Source organism: Marmota monax, unplaced genomic scaffold (assembly GCF_021218885.2).
Source record: "Marmota monax isolate L192 unplaced genomic scaffold, Marmota_monax_Labrador192_F-V1.1 WCK01_AAM20220418_F8-fsc00040, whole genome shotgun sequence".
NCBI lineage: Eukaryota > Metazoa > Chordata > Mammalia > Rodentia > Sciuridae > Marmota > Marmota monax.
Window position 1 is genome coordinate 9210351 of NW_026692782.1, and position 22091 is coordinate 9232441.

General features: G+C 40.9%; 1 protein-coding gene across 3 annotated transcripts in view; it reads right to left on the reverse strand.

Annotated features, from left to right (window-relative positions):
- Positions 1–22091, reverse strand: part of Csgalnact1 (chondroitin sulfate N-acetylgalactosaminyltransferase 1) — a 318906-nt gene that overhangs the window by 169791 nt on the left and 127024 nt on the right. For 2 of the 3 annotated variants that reach the window (XM_058580407.1, XM_046447651.2), the window contains exons 2-3: positions 3463–3623; positions 3063–3150 (exon numbers count right to left, since the gene is read on the reverse strand). The gene's annotated coding sequence lies outside the window, so the exon portion shown is untranslated. Of the gene's footprint in view, positions 1–3062; positions 3151–3462; positions 3624–4576; positions 5093–22091 lie in introns of those variants that run through there. The other variant, XM_046447652.2, reaches the window with a different exon arrangement.

The following is a 22091-nucleotide window of genomic DNA, read 5'->3' on the forward strand; positions in this document are numbered from 1 at the left end:
CAGACTTTATGTCGCACCTCATTCCATCAAATGAAAATATCTTAAAAGTTGAAAACATGTCCAAAAGACGTCCACTTCATAAAAAACAAGCAGCTCTGTTTAATTCTTTGGCTTTTCAAATATAAGCAACTTGCCAAAGAGACTACATTATATTTTTCTATTAGTATAGGCATGCCGTGGCTTTAGGACAGGGACAACTTCTGAGAAATGCATCGTTAGGTGATATCATTCCTGTCCAAATATCACAGACTGCACTTATACAAACCGAGAAGCTATGACGTCACTAGGTGATATAATCTTATGGGACCACCATCATCGTTAATGAAAACGTCGTCAAATCGCATATGGCTGTATGTGCTTATAACACCTGTTTTGTTCCCCCCAAAGATTGGATCAGCTACATTTTATGTTATGTGGTAGTCATGTTTCATGAGCTTGTAGAACTGCAAGGACCTATAAGGTTATGTGTCCACAAACAAATCTCTACTTCCCAGACGCTACTGGAGGGAGGAGCTGGACCACCAAAATGAAAAAGAAGGTCTGCCTGCTGCTCCAGGATGTGTTCAGAAGGCCACCCTGCAAACACTAGTGACAATGTGATGGCCTGAGCCATGCAGAAGAAACCAGAAGGGGCTGGGGGATATAATAAGAGGCAGCACCTTCAGAAATGAGAGGCACCCCTTTATTCACTTCTCCATTGTTCATCCATCCATCTTCCCATTCATTCCTTTACTTGGCACTTCTCAGGAGCCAGGGGCAGGGTCTCAGGGCTAAGCAGCATCTATGAAGCAACGCCTGCTTCACTATGGGGATTGCTATGGAGGTGAGTTCAAAAGACAAGTTCTGTGGGGAGCCGTAAGGAGAAAGTATTTCAGGTAGAAAGAAGAATGTGGAGACCAACAGAGCTCCATGCAGTCTCAGTGAGTTAGGGAGGAGCAGGAAGGGAAGGGATCATAAGGTAGGGAGATCAGAGCAAGTGAGACCAGAAGTACGGGGAACCAGGTACAGTCCTGAGACAGAAGCACATCTCTCCCTTGACAGGAGGAAGGGAACTAAGGATGTGGGAATGTGGATACCTTTCAAGATAGAGAGAAGAAGGAAACACATTAAGGAGCTGTCACAAGTTGCCGAATGAAGATTAACAATAAGGTGAATAGCAATTCACTGAGTAGCAACCATGCTGATACAGTTTCTCTAAAGTATGTGTGCAGGACAGGAAGATACCCCTACTGCAACACTGTTGAGGCCTAGTGCTAGCAAATATTTGAATCAAGCAATGAACTCCTCTTGCTTGGGATTCCATGGTTACCAAACCCGTGCCAGTGTGGTACATCGGTCTACCAGAGGGAGAACACAATCACTCACTAGGTTTTCAATTTACACTTTGATTTCTTGCAGGTCTGGGGGAGGTACACTGCTGAAGAATGTTCGAGACTGGAGTCCATAAAAGTGAGGTGCAGTCCCAGGGAAAAGGATCCCTTTCCAAGCTCACAATGCCCTGGAGTTTTGGCTCCCTGGCAATGTCTCCTGTCTCTGTACTAGGATTCAACAGCCTTATGACTATCGCTCAAATTCAGCCTACGCTGTACAGCCTTGCCTTTCTTCTACCAAATATTGCCCTGTCCTGCTAATCTAAACCTTAACTTCAGACCATAAATATGCTGTAGCTTTGCCTTTTCCCAAGTAGACCTCAATCAGCCCTTGGCTGCTTCTCTAAGTTTACTTTGACTCTTTTCTAATATTATCTCAAGGTTTGGACAATTATGATCTCTAATGACATTGTGCTCTTACACCTTCCAAGTCATTCTCAAAAACATTAAACTTCACAAGATCCAAGAAGAGAACAAACAATTCCACATGCCCCTTGAATCACTTATTCCTCTTGGTCAGTTGACTTGCTACTCAGAAAAGAATTTGTGAAGAACTATTCAGCTATTTTTCCTTATATTTTAACTTTTGGTTACAGTTATTTATATTTTCTCTATTATTAGTAACTCAAAAGCCATCCCCCTTAAAATTGCACACCCTGTCATTTTAGTGGAAGGCATTTCATTAATGCCAAACCAAATGATTTGACTTCTACTCTTTTCTCTTTCTCAGGATAGCAAAACACACAGGACCATGAATAAAAACTCTACAGACATTTGTTCAACGAAGAAGGAAGACAAAGGACACTTTTTGTAGGTATGTGTATGCAGAACACAGCTTGCCTATTTTCATTTTTATGTCTACTGAATTATTTCTAGAGAAAATGAAAAAAAAAAGTATTGTGCTGCTAAAGTTGAGAACCATCTATACAACTTCCCAATTCAGACTGTTGCATTTCAACACTAATGATGTCCCAAAGGTGTTGGTTTTGTTTTCGTTTTTAAGTTTAGTCCTGCCAGATGCAATAAAATACCTTATTGCAAAAAAAAAAAAAATACTCTCAAAATTATTAGTTATGAGAGCAGAATTGAAACAATGTTCCAGAAATTTACATTTGTCTTCAGCCAAAAACTCACCATATAACCCATTAGGGGGCTCTTCTCAAAGAGTTCTAGCAAGTATGCCCCTGAGATATTGTAAGTTAGAAAAAAAAAAAAAAAGATTACTCTTCAATTTCCTAAACGACTTTCTTTAAATCATTATTTTGTAGCATGGTCAAAATTATGATACCCATATGATTGTAGGTAGGGTAAATATTTTAGAAAGTTTAATACTCTGTCCCAACTTCTAAAAGGAGGGGGAAAATTCTGCTTAAGTGAACTTTAAAAAAAAGAAGAAGAATTATGTAGCTCTTCTAGCTATGTTATTGACTTGCCAGTCTGAGATGAATAACAAAAAAAGTTGGGTAAGTTAAATGTAGATTATATCCTTTACAAAGTGAATTAAAGGATTCAAAGTAAAGTAATTGTGCTACTTGGAAAAAGAAATATTTTGAAATAATGTCTTGCCATTAATCAAGTTATTGAAAATAAATGAAATTTAACACATTTCAAACATATCCAGAATGCTGAATACAACTCTGACCAAACATAGCTTTGCTTTTTAATTCATCTATGTTAAATAGACTCACTTACCTGGAACTATAAGAAAAGGTTAGGATCTACATTATTCCTCCCCTGGGTAAAAATCACTTAGACTTCTCTCCTTGAAATGCAAAAGAGCCTATAAATAAATAAAAAATAAATAAGAAAAGGAGGTAACCCCTGTAAATTTCCATGTCTTAAATTCAGGTGCAATTACAAAATGGTAAAATACTACAGGATTTTGTACACGAAACTCAATTCATCTGAAAGTATTACTCCAAAAAGCAGGATGATATTCCCCACCCCACCCCCCATTTTAATGAGTACAATTCGAATTATTTGTTTTAAAATAAAAACAATCAAGGTTTCAAGAAGTGGAAGCCATGCAGAAGATGATGTTAGTCAAAGCAGAGCATTTTCACGTGAAAAACAACCAACAAAAATAGCTAACCTTGCCAAGGAAGAGCCGCGCACAGCCGCCAACGTGCTGCTCCCGACTCGCACATCTGCTTCTGGTGCTGTGACAGCGCTGGAGTCGCGCTCGGGCTCCCAGGTAGGGGTCCGGAGTGAAAGTGCTGCCCCCCTCTGCAAGGACCGCGTTCAGCGCCGCCACTTAAAAAAAAAAAAAATCCAAGGAATGAAATGTTAAAAAAAAAAAAAAAAAAGAAAATCCTCATATAAGTTTTCCTCGAGGGAAGGAAAGCATCCACACGCCTCGCAGAGGGAGGCAGCGAGGAGCGCCGGCTCCCAGGCAGCCTGCCAGGCGCACGGTGCCGCCCCGGAGGCTGCGCGCCCAGCGGCCGCAGCGCAGCGCCATCTCCCGCGCCTGCAGCCGCCGCTCCCCCGGGAGGGCGCCGCGCCGCGGAGACTGACACGCCGGCCACTGCTGGCGCCGCACGCGCTACAGCGTGCCGCGCGGGCGGGGACACCTCCCTAGGAACAGGGAGTGGGTGAGCTGTGTCCTGCTGGATGCCACGGCTGCCGCTTCCGAGGGCATGAACCCCAGCCCCTGCCAGCCTGCGGCTCTCCATGCTCCCTGTATACCCAGGGAGGCATGGTGTGGGCCCCACACTGTTCCTGCCTCTGAGGAATTTCACCGGAGGAAACAAATGCATCATCTAAAATAAAAGCAGGATGGGAACAAGATACAGGCAAAATACTCTGGATCAAAGATCAGCGAGAAATGTTCTGGAAGAAGTCTGAACCCTGCCTGTTAAATATGTTAATAATGCTGTCTTCCATTAACCAAGGCAGATTTCTTTCCCAAGAGTTTTCATGATTATATTCCATCTGTCCTTATAATTCAATAGTGCTCTCTATGTGTCTGTACAATTGTTTTCATTTCACTTCCAGGAATTAAAAAAAGAAAAGTCCAACACGACTTATACAAGGCGGAAGGAAAGACTGATAAGCCACTCAGGTCTGCACACTGCTGATCCCCCATGTGTGGGGACCACCTGCTGGTGACTTAAGTTTGAAGGTTTTCTCTGACTCACTGGCATGAACAAAGTCAGCAGATGTGTAAAGAATATTACCATAGAAGTTTAGAGTCTGTTTCCTCTTACCCAAGTTCGCTGCCGGCTTAATGTTGATGTGGGTTGCCAACTGCCTGGGGCCAAGTCCCTGGGACCCCGACTAGAGGCCTGTGCTGCCTGCTGCCTTCTTTGGCTTCTGCTCTGTCAGCCCACTTCCGCCTCTGCCCGACTAATTAATCTATGTCTAAATGGAACTGCAGTTGGCAGGAAGGCAGCAGTGTCAAAGTGGAATAATCACTTGGACCCGAATCTGAGTTGTTTTCCATCCTTGACAACAAATAATGTTACTTCACAGCCTGCAGGCCAAGAGTTGAAATGAGTTTATAATTTGGCTTCCAATCAATCTCTCATTCTCATTCTCCACCACTTAAATTTTCCTTTCTGTCTTTCAGCATGCAGGGGACAGCTCCGGAGGCTCAATCACTGGCATGGTCTTTACTGATATCCTTAATGAATATTCTTTGCCATCCAAGCAAAAAAGGGAGGAAATCTACATAATCCAAAACCACACTTGTTTTAATAATGAAAACAAATAGACTGTCAGCTCATACCTCCCCATGATCATTAATAATCTAACTTGTACTTTTCAGTTCAGCAACTTGAAGAAAAATGTTCACAGTCTTTTCATTTCCACACAGTAATCCGCATTCCTCCAGTTTAGAGAGCTCCGCACTTGCAATGCCAAACTGCAGGATAAGAGGCCCAGGATGGCTCAGCGTCTCCCTCTTGGAGTGAAAGAACTCATTAAAACTCCGCTCCTGGGCTCTGGGAAGTGCATATCTCCTTAGTAGTTCCAAGTCTCCTGTTCCTTCAGAGGGGAGTGTTCTCAAGCCAGTAAGGGAAAAGGAAAAAATACAGGAAGGCAGAATCACTGACAAGGCCCCTTTAGTGATCAGGGTGGAATGGGAATGGTATCATGGAAAATTACAGAAGATGAACCGTGGGCGTGCCTAGGAGAAGGGGTTGTGTTCAACTGGACCTATGCCCAGTAGAAGAAAAGGAAGGCACATCAACAGCACACCTACCATGTGCCACACACCTGCTGCTAGATGTGCAGGAACTCATGTGATTCCCACAGAGATGCTGTGGATATGTGCGTTAATATTCCCACGTTACCAACGGGAAAAATGAGGTGTTAAAAAATCTGCCTGGCTAACATGTGGTAGAGCCAGGATTTTTCTCACTTTCAAAACCAAAACTCTATAAAGAAAGAGAAAAGCAAGTCTTTCCACTCTAGCACATTTGCCTTCCATGCAAGTACTAGTCTGTTTGTGTGTCTCTTTAACAGTGAAGATGGGGCTTGTGGGCCGGTAGCTGCATGTGCCCAAGCTAGGCAGATATGGAGGCAGCAGCCAAAGACTGCCACCAAGGCTTTGGGAACATAGCCCCTTGAGGATCCCCTGCTCTGTCCTCATTTTTTTAAAAAAGAAAATTACAGTAACAGAAATACCCTTTGACCAGCCTTCCTGAGTCTCAGTAAGAATGTGCTAAAAGTAAGAACTCACTCTAGGAAATAACTGCAGTAGGTACAACAGATTAAGTGTCTTGCTCCCTAAGTGACAAGCAGACAACCCTCAGTTTGCACACTAGTGTCTGAGCTGAGTCCACTCCCCTGTTGTCTGAGTCCAGTGTGTCCTTGATAGTTTGGCACAGAGAGGAGATTATGAAGGAGCTTATGTGACTTTGCACCTTTAAGTTATGGTGCTCAGTGGGCAGATCAAGGCTGGCTGCGCACCAGAATGGCTGGGAGAGGTCTATGGAAACATACATGCTTGGATTGTGGAAGCTTCCAATCAGGATTCTAAAGGTTAGGAAGTCACCCCACCCAAGGTCATAGAGTTAGGCATACCAGTCCTCCTGAACTCGGCCAGCCTTTAATCCTGGTACATGGAGGCTTCCAAAAATGGTTTACAGAAAAGAACGATCCAAAATATTGAACAGGAATAATTGAGAGCAGTAATATTTTAACAATCTGGTCATCATTCTAGTCAAGGTATGCTTAATTTGTGAACGTTCTTCCCATTTGGATTTCCAAAAATCTTCAAAACCACAATTGATGCAATAGCATGAAAATACTACTCCTGCAGCCTCCAGCTCCCAGGCTTCCTCACTCACTGTCATCAACCTAAATCACTACATCTGTCACCCATCTCAACCGTGTGTGTGTCAGACCCACTGAGTCCTGAAATGTGGAAACAAGGAGAGAGGTTTAAGAAGACTCTTTCCCCTAAGCATGCCTAAAATCAATGAAATGCACCAAGCCACAAGATAGGTGTCTATAACACACCCAGTCACAAGGTAGGGGCTCCCCCGGAAGACTGCCTTTGTGCATAGACACATAATCATATGTACTTTAAGAATTGGATGGAAACCCTTTTAATGTATACAATCACTTGCATCTTCTGCATGTTAGTACTGGAAGCCAGAGTCAGGACAGGGTCAGGAACTGTGGAGCCAACTTCTAAAATTATCATCTTTCTCAAGCACATGTCTCCAAAAAGAAAGCGCCTTGGCCGCTACATGAAAAAAAAAAATGTGTATTCTTAACCACATTCCTTCCACGTTGAATAATTTTTACTGCAAATGGCATGTTTTAGGGTACAAATGACTTTAAAAGGCATGAGGCCTTCCCCACGAAGGGTACTCTCCTGTCCTTCTGTGACTGATAAACAGGAAAATCTCTGTGTCCTGCTCCGGAATGCACAGATTATGTGAGAAGATATTCCACTTTTATTTCTAATCCTTTCAGTGGAGTAAGGCCACTCTTATTTTCTTTTCTGATAAATGGAGGTCATCTCAGATGATAAAATTATGTTACTAATTTATTCAAAATCTCTTTTTAAATGTACAGGTCTATTAGCCTTAAAGAAATCAAATATTTTCCTGATACTCTATAAAGATTTGACAAGTGTCTTCCAAGCTTGGCTTGGGGACCCCCTCACCCCAAGCCCACAGTTTAAACCATCTTCACATAACCAACATGGAAGACACTGACAAGAGAGAAAATGAAATAACTCACATCACAACTACAGGCATAAATAATAAGCTCTTAGAGCATAAAGAAAATGTGACTAACTGAGACCAGAAAGGGTCAGAATTGTAACTAGTTTCTTTTAGAAACTACATTGTTCTGTTTGTGATTGGTTTGAGATGGGGAACACAATCTTTCTTCTAAATCAGTTAAGATACAGATGGCTGAGGAACCCCCATGAAAGAGAGCTGCCCTCTAGCATGCAATCTGAGACCTGCAGTTACGCTCACATGCAATTGTTCTTTATATTTGACACCTTCTTCCAGTAAATCCTGGGCTGGCCCTGCCCCTATTAGATACTGCAGCTGCTCAGAGGTGCTCAATACCATCACAGATGTTAACGAGGCATGAACAGTGGTTCAGGGAGATCTGCCACACTTAATCCTGTCCAGAATAAGAGATTTGGCTTTTGCTCTTCAATGAGTGACTATGAGCCTGTAGACAAGCCTAAATGTCTAAGAGTCTCTAGTTGCGGATATATAAAATAAGGGGGACTGGACTGAACCGGTGATTCTCAGTGAAGGAAGGTGATCCTTAACTGTCTCCCCACCCCGATTGAGAATCCTTGTGCAAGAGGATAAGTTACAGGTAGGAACAAGCTGCTGAATGTGTGGTGAGGATTCAGGACAGCGATCTGACCTCGGTGGGAAAACTAGGGAAGAGGCACTTAAAAAGAACTTAAGCTTCTGGATATAAGGATTTCCTGGGTATAAAGACTTTGCCAGACTCATTGATCCAGAGTAATTAGCCAACCAAATTGAAGCACAGGTTTGTCCACTAGCTGCGTGTACCTCTCATTGTGGCCTTTTGGAGCTGCTGGTGATTAGGCAATCACAGCCCTCCAATCAATAAAGTCATGTCACCCAAAGAAGATGCAGGGATTAAGATGATGCTCATCTAGGATGCACTGTGCCACGCAACAGAGACAGCCCAAGAGAACAAACTGTAGATCCCAACACCTTGCACACCAACACACCAACCCCAACACAGAGAAGCCACAGCATGGAGAGGGTGCAGGACTGTGGCTTGGAACATCAGGTCCAGCCCTAGTTCTGTCCCTGGGTGATGGTGTGACCTTGGGAAGTTACTTGCAAAATAGAAGTTTGGAACAGATCATTTCCAAATTACCTGCTAGGACAGAAACTGCACTTACATTTTTATTGTCCTACATAAAATCTATCTGCTACTGGAATTCTTGTAGCATTTTTAAGATCAGTGTATACATCTCCATTACTAGTTCAGTTTTTAAACTGCTGCAAGCCCAGACTTCTTGGGCAAAGAAAACACTCAGGACAACTGCCCAGAACACGAGTTTGAGATTCAGAATGGGTCAACTTTGTTTTTTTCTGGCTCCTTTATGATTCCTTCTGGCTAAATTCTACCCTCTACCAGCTGCCAAGTCTCTGTGCTACTGGCACCAAAGGCTTGATCTATAGTATTCATAGAGCTGGTGACACTGTGATAGATGAAGAAATTAAATCTTTCACCAAACTTGTACAGGCATTTTTATTTTGAATGGCAATTTTCGTCGTCTTCCATCCCAGATGCAGAAATGTCAATACTTGAGAGAGAGTCTGATGATGGTTTAAAAAGTCACTGCAAAAATGGACTTGCCTCCCAAATGATCTCCCATTAGCTTGCAAATGTATTGCTTTTGCTGTATCAGTTTTTTAGCTTATTTCATGTTACGCCCCAACTGCAAGGGAATTGAGAACATACTGTCCGTATTTTTGAAAGAAGACTGTGACATTAATGGAATAAACATTTTACCATGAAAATGAAAACCTGGTGTAAATATTTGTATAACTGAATTTAGTCAATCAATCCAATATGGTGGGGGGGAGGGACAGCTCCTGAGCCACATGCATGCAAGGGAGACAGGAGAAATTTTAATATTAAAATCCAAATAAGTAAATAAATAGCAATGATGCTCATTGACATCATTTAAAAGAATCTATTCATACAGAATGCAAGTGGGTATTGCCCTCAGGGAAAACAAATTGCCGTATACTATTTACAGGGTATAGTAGATGGCAATAAAATTACAAACAAGAGCAAGAAACACAGATGTTTAATCAAAGAATTAATCATTAAAGTATGTTTTCATTCCATATCATATCCAGGTAAGCAAAACAGGGTAAAGAGTGAACAAATAAAAAGTATTTGAGTACTCAGGAAACTCCTGGAACCCATATTGGCACCGATTATCACTGAGTTGAGAGAAGGGAGCCCAACGAATAGAATTCGTATTGTATGATCCCATTTATGTGAAAGTCCAGCAGGTCAGTGTGCCCCAGAAGATGGGGGTTGGAGTGAGAAGGGCCACAAGGGACCTGGGCGGACGAGTGAGATTATCAAGGAGACATATTATGCACATTATCTTGATTCTGCCAATGGTTTCAGGTTATACTTTTATCAAAACTAATCAAATAACGCAACTTAAATATTACACGTGGTTTTATTATATATCAACTTATACTTCCATAAAGCAATAAGAATATTGAAAGACCATTGTAGAGAAAAAAGTTCTAAAGGCAAGTAGTTAAATCTGTGAGTTATCGAGACAGCGGTTGGATGAAAAGTTACAGAAAAAAAAGTCAAACTAGACATGTAAGAGATTATTGAAGTAAGATTTCTGGTTTTCAGAAGGTTTTTCTAAGTGACGAAGGATTGTGCCTACAAAATACACATCCCCCCCAAAAAAAATACAGTTCTTATTTTCTTAAGATTTTGATAGAATTAGTTGTAACCATCCTCAGAGGAACAAAAACAATCACTAGCTACTAGCTAGCATTTATTGAGCCCTTGCTAAAAGGCAGGCCCCAATCTAGTGGATTATTTCATGGGATCCTCACCTAAGGAATCTAAGGTGTATATGGTTATGCTCCACTTTACAGATGAAGATACCAAAGTTGAGAGAGGTTATATCACTTGGTTAAGGTCACATGCCATCCCAAGTGATCTGATTTCAGAATTGAATTCTTAAAATTAAACTTCTTACCTCTAGTGGACAAACAGAATTCTGGGAAGCTGAGGATGCAGCTCAGAGGCAGAGCACTTGTCTGGGCATATGCAAGGCTCTGGGTTCAGTCCCCAGCACCACAGGGTTGGGGAGGGAGAGGCAGGAGACTGGAATGACGCTGTAGGTTATGACTTGCTGACTCATGCTTTTGATGGCTTAAAAAGATTCTTTGTGCATTAAATAACTACCAGCTACACTTCTAAGTCTGAAAGCTAATCTTTTGCATGATAGCCGCAGAAAACTGCTATCAGTAGAAAGCAATGCAAGGCAGGGTAGACTCTACAGCAAGGTACAGTGGAAAACAAATGGCCAGAAATCCACAGAATTGGTTTTGGCCACATCCATACTGATGGCTGTAAATGTGGGCAAGGATTTCTCCTCCTCAGGTCTGTTTCCTCCAGGGTAAAACTAAGGGTTTGGACTAATGAACCTCTTTCCCCCCCCCCCCCCACATTTTTTTATTGGTTGGACTGGTGAAGTTCTAAGACTCTTTCCAGCTCTGTAACTCCACCAATTCTCTTACAGGAATCCTCCCTACATTTGTATTTGGATCAAAAATTTCTCTGGGAATTTCAGATGCAAAGCTTCCTCCATCCCCTGAAACACCTAGACCCCTCCTGTACCTAGCAGGATCCCTCATTATTTACCAAAGGTAGTCAGCTCACAAGAGGTACCCCCCCCCCCCACAGCAGCAGGAAGGCCCAAGGGAAAGGGGCCCCTCCCCCAGGGAGTGCTGCAGGCCCCGTGCACTCCAACCATCTTTTAAATGCTGGTCATACACACTCAAGACTTGACCTGGGCTTTCGGTGGGTGAAGAGGAGGCACCCCTCCGCCCAGCAGATCATTCATTCCATTTTCCCTGTGCGGCCCCTGACATCTGAGATGGGCACAGGTCACATGCTGTGGCTACGGTTGGCAGATTCCATGCGTTCCCATTCCTGTTGGGGCCCTAAAGTGGCTATTCTCTCTTTGCACTAAAAACACATCATTTTCTCTTTTTAAGTGGATAGATTTTGTGACCCTTTGTGGAAACATTAAAAAAAAATAAGAGCAACTCCACGAGGCAATTTAAAACATCTCAGCATCTAGAAAACCTTCCCCGTTATCATAAAAGAAAGGAAAGAAGGACAGGCAGCTACGAGAGACAGTGCAGTTGACAGGGAGCTCGCTATCTTTAAGAACAACTCCTCTCATGAATTTTCATCTCCCTATTTTGGGGTTTTAGCCGAATTGAAAATTATTTCTGGGAAAAGCATGTCTTATGTGTGATAACTACTCTCACAATGCACTGGTGAGACAGACTCCTAAAATTACAAGGCATCCAAGGTCTATTTTTCTGTAACTCTGCTTCTGCTCTGCATTTTCATCCTGTATTTTACACACTCGTCTATTTTTATAAACACCTTGTTCTATCTCAGAACATATAACTCATGTTTTCACTTTCTTTCTCTTTTAGTAGCAATCATCCTACTATCATGGCCCTGAAATTAAAATAGAGTTCACCCCTCCCAGCATAAAACCAGAGATTTACAAAATTTGCTTCCAACCTTTGTCACTGCAAAAACATGGGTTTTATGTGCTCGCATTCACCACAGGCAGACTATTTTCTAATTTTTTTCTTGACTTCTCCACGTCGACTTAATCTATGAATCTGTCATTTTGAGTGGAGCAATATTCCGCTGAATTGCTAAAACACGGTTTAATTAGGCATCTTTCAGCTAGTTGTTTCCATACATTATTATAACCTAGTCAAGCATTTTTAAATAAACAAGTTTGTTTATCTTTTTGAGCTATTTTCTTAGGTTATGATCTAAAAAGCCCAGAAAAAGTTTAAAAAACATAATCAACTCTGTGACTTTTATTACAAATTGCCAGGTGGCTCTCCCCAAGGCACTGTGACAATCTGCAATGTCTCTAGTAAATATGAGCCTAACTTTTTCTTTTTTTTAACTTATTTTTTACTTCTTGGAGGACACAACATCTTTGTTTGTATGTGGTGCTGAGGATCGAACCCGGGCCGCACGCATGCCAGGCGAGCGCGCTACCACTTGAGCCACATCCCCAGCCCCTAACTTTTTTTTGTAACTCACTATAACACTGGTATTTATTTATTTTGGGGTGATTCCAAAAGAATGATGTGAGGTCTTTTCATTATTTGCAGTAGTCAAATGTTTTTATAAGACTCTTTCTGCCTCTTTTTAAGAATATGTATTGATCACCTACCACCAGGGCCTCCCTATCCCCGCTAACTCATAGTGCTGCCGACTGCTTCATAAAACAGGTACTGTAAGTTTTGCTTCTACTAAGGACACCAGGACTCACATGGTTAAATAATGATTCCCAAGGATTCAATCTCATTGTCTACTTCCTGAGGGTTTTCTATTATACTGTCCTGCCTCATAACAGAACCTTAAGCATCTCGTTGGTTTCCTTCTGTTTCTTTTTCTGTTTCTCTGTTTCTGTTCCTTTTTTTGGCTTAGTTTTCTTCCTTTTCCTTTTTTTTTTTTGTACTGGTGACTGAACCCAGGGGTGCTTTACCACAGAGCCACATCCCCAGTCCTTCATATATATATATGAAAAAATATATATATATATTATTTACAAACAGGGTCTCTCTCAGTTGCTTAAGGCCTTACTAAGTTGCTGAGGCTGGCTTTGAACCTGAGATCCTCCTGCCTCAGCCTTCCAAGCCACTGGGATTACAGGTGTGCTCCACCGTGACTGGCAGGTTTGGTCTGTTCTAGATTTCTTATTTGTGGATGTGGAAATACATGAGTGAGTCAAGAGCGTTCACCTTACAGATGCAGCTCAAGACACTTGCACAGACAGTTACACTTGTGTAACACCACATGGATCAGACACAGAATCTTCATCCCTTTTCTTTTAAAACATAGATTGGTTTTGTGCTTCTCATTCTATATAGGGTCTGGCACTGAAGCTACTCAGATAGGTGCTTAGTAAACTCTGATCACAGAGAACTGAAACTGGGAGTGATCTCAGAAATCACGTGTTCCAAACTCTCAAACTTACAGTTCTAAAACTGAAGCCAAGAAGGAACATGATTTATCCAAGATCCAACCGTCCAGAGCAATTTCTACTACACCCTACAGCCCCTGCTGGCTGCTGCCTGGTTACCCCCCCACTCCTATGTGAGAGATGCAGAGAGCAGGGAGTGACAGAGAAGGCTGGATTCAAATGGGGACAGAGGTCCACTAAGGATTGTAGAATTGGTATTTCATCTTAGAGTCTTGAAGTACTCACAGGGCCAAACTGGTGGAGAAATGCTCATTAAGATGACCTTAATATTAAAAAAAAAAACATTTTTACATAAAATAACACTTATAAATCAAATAAGCATTGCCCTTTAGACAGATTACTTGAGAGGACAGACACTTATTCCAATAATGTTCCATCATTTGTGACTTCTTTTGACCCCTTCTTTGAGGTTAACCTTCAGTGCTAATTTCAGTCAAATAAAACAATTTGTTAAAATTGCAAAATTAGCACCAATGGAATAAATATCAGATGTGGGCCTTTCAAGACCACCAGGAAAAAACAAAAATATAATCTCGATAAGAGAAGTAGCAGAGAATGGCCCCCTGTCCACCCTCCCTACTGCCCTCTCTCCTCCACTTTGTCTCTACTTCTCTCTCCCAACCCCTTTCCCTCCCCTAATAGTCCCTCTTCTACTTTAAGACCTTATTTTTCTTTCTTTCTTTCTTTCTTTTTAAAGATTCTACACATTTTTTAAAAAGTGATGCTTGTCTTTCTGTGGCTGACTTTTTCACTTAACATGATGACCTCCATTTCCATCCATTTTTTTCTGCAAATGATATGATTCTACTCTTCTTTATGGGTGAATAATATTCCCTTGTGTATACATACCATATTTTGTCTATCAATTCATCTGTTGATAGGCATCTAGGTTGATTCCATAGTATAGCTATTGTGAATAGCGAAGCAGCACAGGGACATGCAGATGTCTCTTTGACATGCTGATATCATTTCTTTTGAACATATACCCAGAAGTGGGAGAGTTGGGTCGTATGGTAGCTGTAGTTTTAGTTTTTGGAGGAACCTCTGTATGGTTTTCCACAATGGATATACTAGTTTATTTTGATTTATCTGTTTTGACATGTTAGGATATCTTCAAGCAAAATTGTACTGATTAATGCTAAAATGTCATTTATTTAATATCTTAAAGGAAGAATTATAAATAAGCAAAAGATGGTCTTAAAAGTTATTATATTCCTATAGGATTAAAATGAAATTTGTATTCATTTTGAGTCCCATGATCAGGAAATAATCAGGAAGGTCTATAGCTCTGTGAGATGTATCCCCTAGTGACTATAACACAGAGAACTATGAACTGTGATCCCTAAGGTTGTAAGCACAGCTCTCGATGAACTTCAGGAACCCCAGTATTGAATTTCCCATTCTCCTAGAAACCACAATCCAAAGAGCGGAAATTCTTTGCTAGCACTTTTTTCCTGGCACACCTGCGCCTGCGACTGTTTTCTAAATTTTTCCCTCCTGTTCCAGCTCATCATATAATTATCACCCCACTCATCTTCTTCCATACTGAACTCTTTACCTCTAAAGGAGAATAGGAATTTTTAATAGAGTGGAGGGCAGGTGACCGAACTATCCCTCATCCAAACTGCCCAGCTATAGGATGGGGCCCCACCCAGTCCCTGTCCGGGCTCATGGATCACGTCCCCACTCTCCAGCTTGGAAGACCATGGGCTCTGAGAAGACTCACACAGGGAAGAACATCGGATTAGGCTAATCCAATTCGAACCCCGGGTCGCATAGGGTAGGTGCAGTGCAGACAGGGACGGATTGGACACTCTAGGCAGGCAGTACCCATGGACAAAGCCCAGACATAGAAGTACGGCAGGCTCAGCCTGGCCGGAGTCCCAGACGCCCATGGGGAAGTGGAAGGGGGTCCACAGAGAAGGCTGGGAAGCTCCAGAGAGTGAAGGAACCTCGTCCAAAGGGCAACAGAGCCTCTAAAGGAATTAAAGAGAGAAGCTCGTTCTGGGTCTGTGCTGAGATCTGGGCTGCAGAGGCGAAGACTGAAGAAGTGGAACTAACCAGAAGGATCCAGCAGTTAAGACCGAAGGCCTGAACGGAGGGGCTGGTGCCAGATGGGGGCCAAGGTTGAGGACACACTCTAAGCATGGAACCAGGGCTTGGTGGCCATGTGCACAGGGGCTGAGAGAGAGGGGAAGTCAGGGGAGGCTTTTCAAAGTCTGACTTTCTTTTTTATTTTTAAGACACTTCTTGAATCATTAACGGCATTCATGTCACAATAATAAAATGGCCCTGTCCTTGGACTCTAAGTTTCAGAGAATGCTAGCCAAATATTGACACTAAAAAAGAAAGCAGAGGCCACTGAGATTACCTGAGAGAACTGTCACAGGTATTTTGACAACAGGTAGGATAACGTGGTGGACATAGAACAAGATGCACTTGGGCCCAAGTCCTAGTCTGGCTACTTGAGACCTTGGGCAAGTTTTCCTTCTCAGTTTCAGTTCTCTTCTTTCTAAGATCAGGAACGTAAAGGTACTGCTAGAGTTTGGATGTTGAAGGTCCATATTTAAAGACTCAGTCCCAGGGATGGAGCTAATGAGAAGAGATGAAACCTTCAGAAGTGGGGCCTACTGGGAAGTGTCACTGAAGGTGTGCCCCTGTTTGGCATGCTCTGCCTTGCACTCCCGCCATGATGTGCCCAAAGCAGTGGGGCCAAAAAACCATGGACTGAAACATCCAAAATTGTAAGCCAAAATAAGCCTTTTTTCACAATAAGTTGATTTTTCTCAGGTATTTGTTATAGTGACAGAAAGCTGACTAATACAGAGACCTACCTGAAGAGGCTAATCAGGAGGCTGACATAAGGAGAAAGTACAAAACCCAACATCTGACATACCATAACTAAGCACCGTTATCACATAGTTTAGAAGACTTCCTATGGCTTCCAAAGAATTTTTTTTTTAAATTTTAAAATAATATCTTTAATTTTTAAGACACTCTGAATTGAGTCCTGGGCAAGAAGAAAGTATCAACACCCTGGGAGGTGACAATGACTTAAAGCTTTTGTAGATGTGCCTTCTCAGACCCAACCTGGATCATCAGAAGAAGCCAAGGTCCCTCAAATGGGAAGCATGAGTCACTCATTGTCACACCCAGAATCTGTCAGAAGAATGCAGGGAAGGAAAAACTTTAAAGGTAACAGAAGAATCTGTTAGGCAAAAGCAGGAAAATTATCTGTTTTGTATTTGGAATAGATAAACAGAGAAATTTAAAACTTTTAAAAGGTAGTAAAAAGTCTGTTAAAAGATCCAGGCATTGGTAGTTTTTATAGAAATGAGGACAGAGGACAACTAGTTTAAGTTCTAGGAAACCCTAAGAGATAAGAAAATTAGAATAAAGAAGCCAATGCTGTATTTAAGACAGTGATGGCTGATAAGTTTCATCCTAGGATTATTAAGAAAGTCAGCAGATGCAATAACAAAACTTCCACCTGCAGTTTTGGAAGAGTGAGGTCAGTAGTGTGTGGACAAACGTTTAACCATCAGCTAGCCAGGAAAAAGGGGCATGCACCCTTACAACTATGTACACATATTCATTATAAATCTTACTGATATAAGGAACCTGTGGCATGTAATCTACAAGTAATAAAAGATACAATATGTTTATCATAAATTCCATATAGTCAATGGCTTGGTTCATTTCTGCCAAATCCCACATCTATAGGCAATGTATGGTTGAAATTGATGAACGAGTATAATAGCTCCAACATGAATACTTGCTGACCTTTGAGGTTGAGAGTAAAACAATTCATCATTCACTCAGGATGGCAAGACTGACGTTGCTAAGTCAGATATTTGTTTTTTAAATACTAGAAGAATAGTTCAAACGTTTTTATTGCTGCTCATGATGTAATGTTACGCAAAGGAGACACCATTAACTTTAATCTTTAATTTTCTTCATCCTTAAGTCTAGACAACAAAGCAATCAATCAAGCCCTGATGTGAAGTCAATATTCCCATGAAGTAAATGGTCCATTGTGGCCAATTTGAAGCTACAGCCTGGGCACCACTAAACTCAGAGTTTGCAAGAAATGCACAGTAGCACAGCCGTACGCAGTACTTCCACTATGAAGACACAGTGCACTTCACTGTTACATTTATAATCTCCCTCTCAGTTCCTCCGTCCACATCATTGATACAGATGTGCCCCTATTTGCTGAACTTGACAAAACATGGCTGTTTCTTTATTGTTTAGAGATCATAAATATTCATGTTTGGATGCTGAGATGTCTGTAATTCCAAGGGTTTTCTTTAAGCTCGGCTGCAGCTCTAACAAATGATCTCATTTGGTGCTGAACTTGAACCAGCTCGTAAAGGTTTGTGAGAAATAATTATTAAATTTTCAGAAATTCTGTAAGCCGAATAATGGTTAATTATAAACATCATTTAAAGTGAATCATACATGCTTATAATTAAATTATATTTCAAAACAGATATTAAATATTCAAGATTCATCACTCCTGCTCAGGTTACTACACTTTACTATTATCTATGCCCCTGAAGTTATTCAAATTAGAACATATAAGTTTGGGTGGAGCATAAATAAAGTACCCCAGGTCCTTGCAGTGCCCAGAAAGTGCTACAAGTTTCTATTAGCCTTTAATAAATCGAAGACGAACGTTGTGGACCAAATGGAATGAATATCTAGCAAGCGACATGAGAGAGGAAAGAAATAGGAAAAGTGAAAAAATAACAAGGAGAAATAAATGAACATGAATAAGTGAGACAAGTAGAAATCAAATAGTAAAAATGTTAGATTAAAATCCGAGTCAGGAAAAAAAAAAGTCAAGGGCTGAGGCTGGGGCTCAGTGGTAGAGCACTTGCCTGTGTGAGGAGGCACTAGGTTCGATCCTCAGCACCACATAAAAATAAATAAATAAAATAAAGGCACTGCGATCGTCTAAAACTAAAAAATATTAAAATAAAAAAAACAATAAATAAATGCCAATTACAACTAAAAATATAACTAAAATAAAATAAAAAAACAAGTTCAAGTCAGTAATCGCATTACAAGCCAACAGGTAGATACTCCATTTATGAGACAAAGATTGGCAGACTAGATAAAATAATTAAATCTGTGCTGTTTTTAAGATACACAGTTCAAACACAATGATACACAGTGTTTTGACTATGGAAAGATAAAAAAGGATAAACCATGCATATCTTAACCAAAAAGGAATGAATCTGGGAGAATCATGTTAATCAAAATGGACTTGAAGAGAAAAACCATTGTCCTAAGACTAATATAATAAATCTAAATTTATATGACTCTAAACACTTGGCCATGAAATAGGTAAGGCAAAAGTAAAATAACTAAAGGGAGAGGTAATTATAATTAATAATCGTAGCTGTAAATATTTTACCACCCTCTCCCTGGAGCTAATAGAATACACAGGAAAATCTGCAAAGACATTAAAGTTTTGAACAAAATGTCTAACCTTTTACTTTTAGCCTCCTATGCATCCTTAACTTAGGAAGTATCTTTAATAAGCAACATAAAAGTGACCTGTCATATTTTAAAATTACCGATCCATATGATTAACATCCACGAACACTTTACCTCACACCTGTAAAATATGCACTATTTTCAAGAATAAATATGATGTTTACAACCACTGGCTACATGCAGGGTCAGAAAGCAGGTCCCCACACTTCTCTAAAGATTGGATTTATATAGAGCGGGTTCACTGAACTCAGTAAAATTAAGCCAGAAATCAATAACAGAAAGATAACTGGAAATCCCCAGGTGTGCGGCATTAACCAATGAACTTTTAAATAATTCATGAACCAAAAACTACTTAGAACTTAATGATAATAAAAACATAAATCCTTCCAGAAGAGACATCTCTAAGCTAAGAAGGGTCTTTTTCTCCACTCAGTGAAAGTGCTGAAATACCTACCGCCCCCACCCATGATGTACTCACCTGGAATATGGTTCTTCTTTGTTAATGAAACATGTTCCTGAAGGGGCCTCTGCCTGATTCTAGACCTGGGAGGTCATTTGAGGCAAATGGTTAAATATTTTGGATCTGTGCTCTGGGCACCTGCTCTGTGGGACACAGAATTTTCTAGTTTCCAGTGAGAGATAGCACAGTATTCTTTGCTTTAGGTTCTTCCTTTTCCCTTGCAGGACCTAGCTGCAGGAAGCCCACCTACCCCAGTACAGACCCCCCTGAGGTTCTACATGCTGTTCCTCTGCCCGCTGTGGATCCTGATGGTCCTCATTCTGGAGGACTATTATGTCAACCTTTGCCTGGTGAAGAGACCCACTCGGAGGTTTGTGATCACACACATAAAACACACAACCATCTTCTAGATTAAAACAACCTCTAATCGCCACAAGTGAACATCTCCTCAAGCTACAGCCTTCTATTGAACACTCACACATATTTATGTATTTCCTGTAGCTCATGTAAATCACAAAGTATTCATAATATTATCACAAATAGACGACTCAAAAACAATTTTAAACTTTCAAATAGCAACAGATATAAATTGGAGTAATGGACACTAACTGCTAAAATACATCTCCCGAGATCTCGGTGCTTTAAAACAACTAAGGTTTGGTTCTGTTTGAACCACACAGTTAAACATGAGTTAATGGAGTTTGAGGTCTCCTCCAAATGATGACTTGGGGAGTCGGGATGCTTTCATCTTCTGTAGATCCCATCTTCTAGTTTCAGTGCCACCTGGTGACACACAGCCAGCAGAAGCAGAAGAACAAAGAGAAATCAAGTCAAGTGCTCCATCATCTCCGCCTCATGTTCCACTGGCCAGAAATAGTCACGTAAAACCACATACAAAGTGGGCCTAGGAAACATGGTCAGCCCTCCAAAACCAAGGATCTACATCTGCAGATTCCATGAAGGGTGGGCCAAAATTATTTGGAAAAGTGCGTTTACATTACTGCTGACATGAACTATGTAGCTAGGTCTATGCAGGTTGTGCCTGTACTGAATAAGTGCAGACATTTCCATCATTCCTACATATTATAGTATAACAATTATTTACACAGTGTATATGTTGTAACCAGTGTTCTAAGTAATCTAAACACGGTCAGACGTATACAAGAGGATATATGCAAATACTACCCATTTTTACATGAGACCTGGGCATTTGTGGATTCAGGTAACCATGGAGGGTTCTGGAACTAATCCCCAGCAGAGACTGAAGGATGACAGTGTGATCTTCCCAGTGATAAGGAGGAAAGTGAAATGGTCTGTTCAATAAATCACACAGTCTCAAGCAGATATCAAACTTCACAGTCTATTACTTAATGAGGAAGAAAGAAAGGAAACCATGTTTACTGATTTGGGGTAGCAAATTTAATGCTAAGAACTTTACACATACTGTGTTGAAACAGGAAAAAAAAAAGTTATGAAGCAGATGTCATTGTCCCGATTCTAAATACACATGAAGGAACTGAAGTGCACAGACAGTAAGCAGATACCAGGTCAGTGGGAGTTGAACCCTAGACCCACATTTCTTCCCTTGTCCTCTCTGGTTCTCAAGATATGGCCCACAGCCCACTTGAGGGGCCCTGTCAGATTGTAGGTCACTGAGCTCCATGGCACTTACTGAATAAGAAGGATCCAGGATTATAACAGAGGAAACAGCACATTTAATAAATTTCCAAGGTGCCTCTCTACTACACACAGTGTCGCTCCCTCTGGAATACAGCAGTGAAATTCCAAATAATCCCTTCAAATAAACTAGAAGATGTAGGGAGAAGATTAACCAGGCTTAAGAGAGGGTGTTCTGTGGCAAATTCAACATCCTACACAACAAGGAGTTAGAGGCATGGCCAGTGGTCCTAAACCAATTAACCTCCTGTGTAACCTGGGGAGTGCACCTAACCTCACTGAATCCAGTCTAAAGGAAGACTATCTTTGATTCACTGTAAAATGTTGGAATCAGGATGATTTTTTTTTCATTATGGAGGATTGATTTAAAGGATTTTAAAAAGATCTTTAAAAAAAGATTTAAGTATCTCTAAACTGAAACAATATAACAAATAACAGAATGAAGAAAGTAACAGCATTTCAAATAACAGCTAATCCCAACAAGATTTTTTTTGTAGTGATATACAAGTGTCTTTCAAAATTTATGTGAAAACACAAAGGAGCTAGAATAGCCAAAAGCAATTTTGAAAAAGAAGAATAAAGTTAGAGGAATCACAATACCCAATTTTAAGACTATCTAACTACAGTAATCAAGACAGTGTGGTATTGGCAGAGGGAGAGACACAAAGATCAATGGAACAAAGTAAAGACCTCGAAATCACTGCATACAGTTGGCCAGCAAATTCTGAACAAAGATACAAAAACAGCTGAATGAAAGAAGGGTACTGTTTCCAAAAAAAAAAAAAATGGTGCTAGAATAACTTATGGATATCCA